Genomic DNA, 9,779 nt, shown 5'->3' on the forward strand with positions numbered 1-9,779 from the left:
AAATATGTTTAAAATTTTTATGGCTCATGAATGATTAAATGGTCACATTTATACAAGACAGTGGTGATTTTCTTTTAAAGCTGTAACTAAACATATCACCATAAATGATTTGCAAAATATAATGTTGGAGGAAAAACTAAATTTTTAACTAATCTTACAGTATGATCCTATATAAAGCTAAATAGGAAAAACTAAATAATATATTGGTTTTGATTATGTTTAAATTAGCTTAGTCAAATAATAGACAAAATTACTTCAAAATTCAAAATCTGAGAAAACAAATGAGTCAGGCATGGTGGCTCACTCAGAGGGTAAGGTAGGAGGATAGTGTGAGTTCAAGACTATCCAAGGCCATATGGTGAGTTCTAGATCAGCCTGGGCTAGAGTGATCCTGCCTCAAAAACATTCAAACAAACAAAAAGATAAATTTTAAAAAGCTCAACTACATGGATTAGAGAGAAACATGGGGTGGAATTCAAAGCCATTTTCAGTGTGTTGTTTTTTAAGTGCAGTCTAGGATTGTGTGAACAAAAAAGATAGAAAAAATATGTATAAACAGATTAGAGAAGACAAAATAGTGAGCTTCTCTGCTGAGAACATAAGAAAGTGACAATAAAGACTTTTTGTAGTATCCTTCAACATGAGCATTCCTGAGCATGAGGAAAACTGAACGGACAAACAAGGCAGAGAGGACACTTGGGATGCACGGAGAAGGACACCTGAGGAAGTGCATGAGAGGAGACACAGAGCTTCGGAACGTGAGGCAGAAAGGTATCTAGCAGATGCTAAGACTCCTTGAATGAAACTGGACTGAAGAAAGGTAACTTTGACCATTGACTGCCAAACTGAGTTCATTTAATCATCAAATGTGTATTAAGAGTGTATCTTTTAATATTGCTGTTTTATAATCTGATCATCCAAAGCCAATAGATATCTCTAGTGGAGGTGGGGTTTTTTTTTTAACCCTGGAGAGCCATGTCCTGATTTTTTTTAAATTTTAAATACTCTTTCAGTCCCTTACTTGCTACTTCCATTTTATTTTCTATCCAATGTTTAATTCATATATTACATATTTTTGTATAAAAATAAAACAATCTTATGTGTTATGTATTTCATTTTTCTCTGGAGTGACCTGCTTAGACAGTAGGTACAATTTCAATTTTAAAGACAAGAGGGATGCAGAAATGGCTGAGCAGTTAAGATGTTTGCCTGTGAAGCCTAAGGACCAAGGTTCAATTCCTCAGAACCCACGTAAGGCAGATGCACATGGTGGCACATACAACTGGAGTTCATATGCAGTGGCTGGAAGCCCTGGTGCACCCATTCTCTCTCTCTCTCTTTCTCTCTCTCTCAGAATAAATACATAATAAAAATTCAAAAGAAAGAGAAAGAAGTGTTGCTACAAAAGTTCTCTAATTAGGCTCTTGTGCATGCCTAATTTCCCCCTAGACTCTGGGAAGAATGAATCAGCTGAAACGCTCTCACCCTAGGCTGTTCCATGAAAAGTCTAGAGAGTGGTTATAACCTCCCAGCTTGTCAGACTGCAGAGCAATTGAGGCATTTGAGGAAAGGGTTTCTGAAGAGGTGAGGATGTTATAAAAAGACATAAAAACTTTGTGACTGCACAAACAAACACAAGAGGAAGGGAGAATGATAAGTCAGAGGTGGGGCTGTGAACAGTTTATGATAATATAACAAATACCTGGGGAAATTTCACTGGGGATATGGGGATTCTGTATGTATGTATGACTTGTTACTTTTACCAATTCCTGGCTTAGTTACTAATCTAGGATGCTTACATTTGATACAGTGGAGTCAGGAAAGATCACTAGGCATGAAGGAATGCCACAACAACCATGGTAGTTTACTGTTGGGATTCTGGGCAATTTTTTCCCCAGAAAAGGCAGCAAGCCTGTTAGATGGAATTTTGTTCCCAAATATCTCCATTAAAGAGATTTCCTATGAAAGCCAGGTGTGGTGGCACATGCCTTTAATTCCAGCACTCGGGAGGCAGAGGTAGGAGGATCACCATGAGTTCAAGGCCACCCTGAGACTCCATAATGAATTCCAGGTCAGCCTGGGCTAAAGTGAGACCCTATCTCAAAAAAAAAAAAAATAAATAAAAAACAAATAAAGAGATTTCCTATGAGCCTATTCACCCATTCTAAGTGATTCAAGGCAATAAAATCCTACCTTCTTCTGGGTCACACTTTCTCAGTTCCAACGTGTAGTATGAATGGGGCATCCTGATCACTTGCATTCTTATTTTCCTACTTTCCCTGAGAAAGGGAAGTTGAGCAATTGTAGGATGTCTTGTCACACCAGGAAAGGATAATAGATGGAAAAGATAGAGATGTCAAATTGATATAACTGTATCATAATATTATTTAAATTTATACTATTTGTCATGCTGAAAAGAATTAGTTTGAAGCTTTCAGAAACTGCCCACCGGTGCAAGGTTTCCTGGAAAGGGTTGAGACATTTGGATGGAGGAAAACCTGCTTCAGAATCTGAAAAAGAGTGAATTGCACTAGGACACATTTGGAGCTAGAAAGAAAGAAACTGCATAAGAGTAGATAAAACAGGAATCAATCAAAGCTTTTTTTTTTTTTTAACTTGTGTAGTTCTATTTCTAAAGAAGTGAGTTTTTTAAAGAAATGCTAACGGAACTCTTATCCTTCATATTTCTACTGATTAAAACTAGATTTAATAACCCACAGGGTCTCTAAAAGGCAACAGAACAAGCTTGGGCTCCTTTGGCCAAGGCAATCTCCATTTGTGTCTAGCTGCTTACTCTTTGATTTTAAGTGATGGTGACTACTGTAGCTACACTCAGTTCACAATTAACAGACATTTGTTTTAGAAACAAACTTCCAATATTACATCTTCAACAACTTCCCAACCAAGCACTGAATTTAATAGAGCCAAGGCTTAGCATCCTGCAATGCAATCAAATGGTCACATGAATTTTCTGGAATCTGATTTTATAAGTTCCCTATTTAATCTGAAACTATTCTATTGTTACAATAAATATTCTAACACATATCTTTGTCCATTGGTTTATATGTAAAATATTTTCCTTAGACTGCAGAGCAGAGAGCTGTTTCTAAACAATAAGGCTCTTAGTTTTTAAAAAATGCCAAGTTATAATTCAAGGACTGTGTATTTACAAAAAGCCAAATGTTTCTTCACCAGACAGAATAGTTGACAACAAAATATCTATTAAATAAATCTTGCAAGGCCATTTAATACTTTGCAAAACATCCCATGTCAAATATATTGTTTAAGCAGTCTGATTTTAGGCATTTTTGTAGGTTAACAAAATGCTGCTTCTACTACCTGTTCCTTCGTTTTGGAGGTTCTGTCAGCCACAAGTGGAACTTCTGAAAGAATAAACCATGAGAATCACACAAAGGTGACTGAATTTTATTTCTTGGATTTCCCTCCGCTCAAAGGAGGCAGCCTCTTCTTCCCTCTGCTCTTCATGTACACGTTCACTGTTGTTGGGAACGCCATGATTTTTGCAGTCTGGCTGGACCACGCCTCCACAACCCCATGTACAATTCCACCAGCATTTTCTCCTTCCTGGAGGTCTGATTCACCTCAGTCACCATTCCCAGAATGCTCTCCAACCTGGCTGGCAGAGAAAAGAGCATCTCTTTTATTGGCTGTCTTTTGCAGATATATTTTTTTCCACTCGCTCGGGGTCACAGAGGGCCTTGTCCTCTCAGTGATGACCACTGACAGGCATATGGCCGTCTGTTATCCCTCCAGTCATCATGAGCCCGTGGCTGTGCGCCCAGCTGTCCATGGGCTCTTGCTTGCATCCTTGGCTTCCTTATGTTACTGCCAGAGATCGTGTGGATTTCTTCCTTTCCCTTCTGTGGCCCCAACAAGACCCACCAGCTCTTCTGTGACTTTGAGAATGTGCTGTGCTTGGCCTGAGCAGACACATGGATGACTCTGGTTGAGGATGTGATCCATGCAGACTCCATCCGACGCTGCGCCTCTGTGGTCACCCTTTCCTGCCTGAGGATCATCACAACAATCCTCGAGAGCCGGCAGAAGGCGTTCTCCACCTGTGTGGCCCACGTCACTATTTTCCTGCTGGTTTTTTGGCGGTGTGACGCTCATGTGCCTGTGCTTCTCTGTTAGCTTCCAACCACTTCTGGACAAGGCCATTGCCCTGATGTTTGCTGTTCTTGCCCCATTTTTCAACTCGATAATTTGTAGCCTGAGGATCAAAGACACGAGAGATGCCATTAAGAGAAATTTCTAATCTCAACAGATGGTCAGAGTCTCTGGGAGCTAGCCTGTGCTCCCTCATATCTATGGAGACATCTCATCCTCTATATTAGATGTTTTGTTCCCGTATGACTGGGTGTGTGCATGTGCGTGTGCGTGTGCATGCATGTGCATATGCGTAGTGTGATATATGCATGCACATGTGCCTTTGCAGCCCCTTATAAATGCGCCTATGGTGGGCTGGCTAGCCTGTGATGGCCACAGTGGAATCTCTTCAGTCAGACTCCAAGACTCTTCTACCAGCTGTTTCTGCCAGGGTTTCTGCTCCCAGAGTGTGCTATTTGTTTTGTTTTGTTTTGTTTCTCACAAGCTCTGGAGATTTTCAGGGTCTCTGATTCCTTACAAGATGGGCTACAGACAGAGGTGGCCATGCCCAGCTGTTTTTGTGGATTCTGGAGACTTCAACCCAGCTGACCTCAGGCCCCCTCAGACCCTCATGCTTACATAGGACGTGGTATTAACACGTGAGCTGCTCTCCAGCCTCGGCATATATTTTTAAATGCAAACAATCAGTTTCTAAAATTTCTATGCACAATTTATTTTCATCTGTTGGTTGGATTTTTTTTTCCCTCTAACAAGGATTATTGATCTGTAAAAGAAGTCTGCTACAGATTTGTCCATCCTTTCATTACTTGTAGATTACAAAAGGATACTTTCTCATTTTCCACCCTCAGATTGTGTGGTACCATCTATTACAACTTCATCAAAGGTCCTGGCCTAGGGAATAATTACATTTATAATTAGTATATCTAAATGTTTCCTTAGGGGAGACTTCCGGTTAAGATGGCGGCGTAGGTACCATGCCAAAGCAGCCTAGGGGGGAAAAAGACCAAAAAAACTCAGCAAAATACACACTTTTACTAAAAAGTGAGGTGTATAGGAAATTAAAGGGGCAGCGGAGAAGTAGAAGAGTTATAGAGCATCCAGAGCCTGCACAGGCGGAAAAGTGGCTCCGGCAGCTCGGCCAACCGCTGCGGCCGTGGCACAGCAGAAAACCGCCAGACTCGGCTCGAGCCGCAGGAAAAGCCAGGTGCGGGATTTTCCCCTCACACCGCGCTCTCCGCAACTCGGGACACGTGAGGGGAGAGCGGCAGCGAGCAGCGGAGGAGCAGACCGCGAGGTAGAAGCACACGTGGAGCATCGAGAGAACCAGAGCAGCCGCGGCTCCCTCCCCTCCCCTCCCCCACCGCCTGAACCCAGCTCCAGCGAACAGAGCAGCGACCTGGGACCCGGCCATGCCAACTTGGGCTGACAACGGGACCCAAGCAGGAGCAGAGTTCAGGAGCAACACCAGCGGCTCCAGCACCGGTACCAGCGGCCCCAGCAGCAGCAGACCCAGGAGCGGCAGCAGCAGCAGATCCCGCAGCAGCGGCTTCAGGGGGAGCAGCGGCAGTGGACACAGCAGCAGCAGCTTCAGCAGCAGTGGTGGCTTCAGCAGTGGCAGCTATGGCAGCAGCAGAGGCAGCAGCAGCGGCTCAGTTTGCCCCGTAGGAAAAGCAAGTGCCCAGCTCCAGAAATCAGAACAGCAGCCCGACGACCCAGGCAGCAACTTGACTGAGACCAAAATCACCCAAGGTAACTGGGATTGCACCAGGGAAGGGTCTCACTTGGTCACAAGCTGACTTGGATCCCTCAACAGACCAGAAATCTAAACCTCTTTGTTGATAGAGGATCTGGTCATTATAATAACTACTCTTGCATACATACTCGGGGCTGTTTTTGATTGAATGTGTACAGTGTTTAGTTAAATTTTAGAATCTACCTGTATTTTATTCCACTCAGCCTGCTTGAATACTCCTATAGCAGGGAAACTCAACCCCTAAGAACATCTTTGTAGATACTCTGAGAGTCTTAAGAGCCACACCTAATACCTTAAGGTCCTACCCTGAAAATATATTACATCAAATCAATTGATACAGCTAAGAATACACAGCTAGCTAGAAAATCCAAGCATTAACTTAATCCAAGATGCAAAAATATATACATTATAACACAAGAAACACTAAAAAGCAAGACGATATAAATCCACCTAAAAGTATTAATGCATCAGAAATGTCCTCCAGTGAGAAAGAGTTAGAGGAAATGCCTGAGAAAGAGTTCAAAAGAATAATTATAAATATGTTCAAAGAGGTCAAAGAACACATGAAAACAATCAAAGAAGAAATCAAAGAGGAAATCAAAGGAATCAAAGAAGAGGCAGGACACCAATTTAATGAAATAAAGAAGGCAATACAAGACATAAATAGGGAAATAGAAATAATAAAGAAAAACCAGTCAGAATTACTAGCAATGAAGAACACAGTTAATGAAATAAAAAACTCTGTAGAAAATCTCACCAGTAGGATGGATGAGGGAGAGGACAGAATATCTAAGCTAGAAGACCAGGTGGCAGACCTAATGCAGTCCAACAAAGAGAAAGACAAACTTATAGAAAAGTATGAGTGGGAATTTCAAGATATTCGGGACACTATGAAAAGATCCAATATAAGAATTTAGGGCATAGTAGAAGGAGAAGAACTCCACTCCAGAGGCATAGTAGGCATCTTCAACAAAATCATAGAGGAAAATTTCCCCCAAATTGGGAAAGAGGTGCCAATACAGATACAGGAAGCCTTTAGAACCCCAGCCAGACAAAACCCAGAAAGAACCTCTCCTCGCCATATTATAATCAAACTTCTAAATGTTTCCTTAATGTAATCTTTTGCTTTATGTTTACAGTATCTTTATGTTGTTTTTTAATATTTTAATTTATAAAAAATTAAAAAATATATAGCAATTAGATGATTTTGACTCTGGAATAGAAGCCTACCTTTCTAATGTTCAGCCCAGAGAAAATTACCAGAGGGTACATAGCTTGCCTTCTGATATATTTCAGGAGGTATATGGCAGGAACAGTCACTGACTTGTGGTGTTCACATCAAACTGTAGAATCAGTGACAGTATGGGTCAATTTTCACACTGTTTTTGGGATTCCAGTGCAAACATTCATGGCTCCTAATGATCAAGCAGCTATAATATATAGTTTGGAGACTTCATAAAGTCAACATAAATCTTATATAAAAACATACAGCTGGTATTTGATATTTTTAAAATGAATGTCAGTGGTATTAAATGTTCCAGCCTGTGTCATACCTCGTTAAAATGCCATTCTGGTATCATGTCCCGTGGTCCTGTGTCTCATTATTTTTTAAGCTTTGGAATTCTCCTCCTGTCTCTCTTTTTTGCTTTGGAACTCATCCATTAAAATTTTTCTTTCAAGATAATATTAGTATTTTTAGGATCAGGATAAATAATTTTCCCTGTCTTCAGTGGGGAGAAAAGCCAGATACAAGCCCAAGGGGCAGTTATCAAAGATACAGTAACAGGCTACCTAGAGGTATGGGAAATAGAACTGGGTGCCAAGAATAGACATTTCAGCTGGATTGGGCCAAAAAAAGCAAAAGTAAACCTCAGTGGGGAATGCTGCCATGGAAAGAAGACCCACCCCACTCTTAATTTCAGGTAACCCCTAGGCTATTCTCGCCAAGCCTTAGGGTTCCTCATCCTCATTCATGCCTTCAAAAACAAACCTCCTATATTTGCATGAAAATTTATATATCTGTATGGAATTTTTTGCATTAAGACAATTATATTCAAGTGTAAAATTTAAATTTATCTGGTAGAAATCTTTGGACTTAAATTTTCTTTAATCATTATTAATATTTCTCAAAGAATTCAAAGACATACAATTTTTACAGTTTAAAACTTTAATATGTTGTTTGTAGGTGTAATCTGCCTTATTTACTTTTAAAGATAGTTGACAAGTATTTGAGTGATTGTAAACCTGGAAATTCAAATCCATTTATGCATTATTTAAATATGATATGGTTTTTTTTTTATTTTAAGAATTTAAGTATAGCATGGTATTTTGTTTCTAATGAAATATCCTTTGCAGTCTGAAAAAAATTATACATATGGATCATCTTACATAGTTTTAGATAGTTCAACACTGTGATTAATGTAATAAGATGTCCATTAAAGCAACAAGTCTAACATCTTAATTAAATGTGAGAATTTTCATTAAATAAATTTATTATAATAATTAAATGCAAACCTAAATTAATAGCCCAATTACAAATCTAAAATGGACTCACATGGAAGATCTGGTATTCTATTACATCAAAATATCTTACATAATTCAAATACTGATACTAACTTTATTTGATTTTTAATTTAAATCACTAATATGTGCTTTTACGTTCTTAAGAATCTGGTAATTGCTATAAAATTGGGCTAAATTAGCAATATGCTAACCCACTAAGGAAATGATTATGTGGTTCATTTCTTTCATCATACAATAAATATATACTGAGGCTATTATACCAAGTTCTATTTTGGTCCTTGAGATACCACTGGCAGAATCATTTCCTGCCTTATGTACCTGCCACTTTAGAAAGAAGAGACATTTTAAAATGTATATTAAAAGTTAGCAACTAATTAGAAAATTATCAAGTAAATGAGACAATGTGTTCTATAACAAATAGAAAAGAAAATATAGAAGAATAATTTGCTTCAGAGTGTGTAAGGGAGTCATAATTTGAAGTAGATTGGTCAAGTTGAGCCTCATCTGAAAGAAGGTCACAGTTGAACAAAGCTTTGAAGAAGCAGGATGCTAGTCATGTGGATGTGGAGGAAGAGTAATCCAGGAAGCAGGAAAAGTTTGCAAAGAATCCCTTAGGTGTTGGTTTAAAGAAACATGGATTCTATGGTTTCTGAAGTCGTGTGTGTCTGGGATTGAGAGTACAATGGAAAGCTAGAGTTAGCAGTAATAAGAAGGAGATGGAACATAGTGTTTTGAGAGTCTTTATAAGGTTTAGATTTTCCTAATTTACTCTGAGAATTGAGGCACTGTTGAAAATTTTGGTATGCAGGAGGGATATTACCTGTTTTAACATTTAACAAAATCATACTTGGGCTGGAGAGATGGCTTAGCTGTTAAGCTCTTGCCTGTGAAGCCTAAGGACCCCGGTTCGAGGCTCGGTTTCCCCAGGTCCCACGTTAGCCAGATGCACAAGGGGGCGCACGCGTCTGGAGTTCGTTTGCAGAGGCTAGAAGCCCTGGCGCTCCCATTCTCTCTCTCTCTCCCTCTATCTGTCTTTCTCCCTGTGTCTGTCACTCTCAAATAAATAAATTAAATTTTTTTTAAAAATCATACTTGCTACTATGTTGTGGACAAAATAGAGGAAAGCAAAGCTGAAAGTTGGAGTTCTGAGGGAACTACTGCAATAATCACAATTAGCTATAACTCTTCCCTGGAATGTTACTGCCAATTAGACAGTTGGGGTCACATAGAACAAGTGGTACTTTACTGATTATGATTCACAACAAAGAGAGGATTCCCAGTCACAATGTGGGACATAGATGAAAATGCTGTTGCACTATTTCTATGCATAACAGAAAAAAATGTTTTTAAAACAATTTTTAACATTGCATGT

At 39.5% G+C, this 9,779-nt stretch overlaps 1 pseudogene; it reads left to right on the top strand.

The window, feature by feature from the left end:
• The first annotated feature begins 656 nt into the window (after nucleotides 1-656).
• Nucleotides 657-4,312, top strand: LOC101595804 (annotated as a pseudogene).
• The last annotated feature ends 5,467 nt before the right edge of the window (nucleotides 4,313-9,779 follow it).

This window comes from Jaculus jaculus, chromosome 1 (assembly GCF_020740685.1).
Source record: "Jaculus jaculus isolate mJacJac1 chromosome 1, mJacJac1.mat.Y.cur, whole genome shotgun sequence".
Lineage (NCBI taxonomy): Eukaryota > Metazoa > Chordata > Mammalia > Rodentia > Dipodidae > Jaculus > Jaculus jaculus.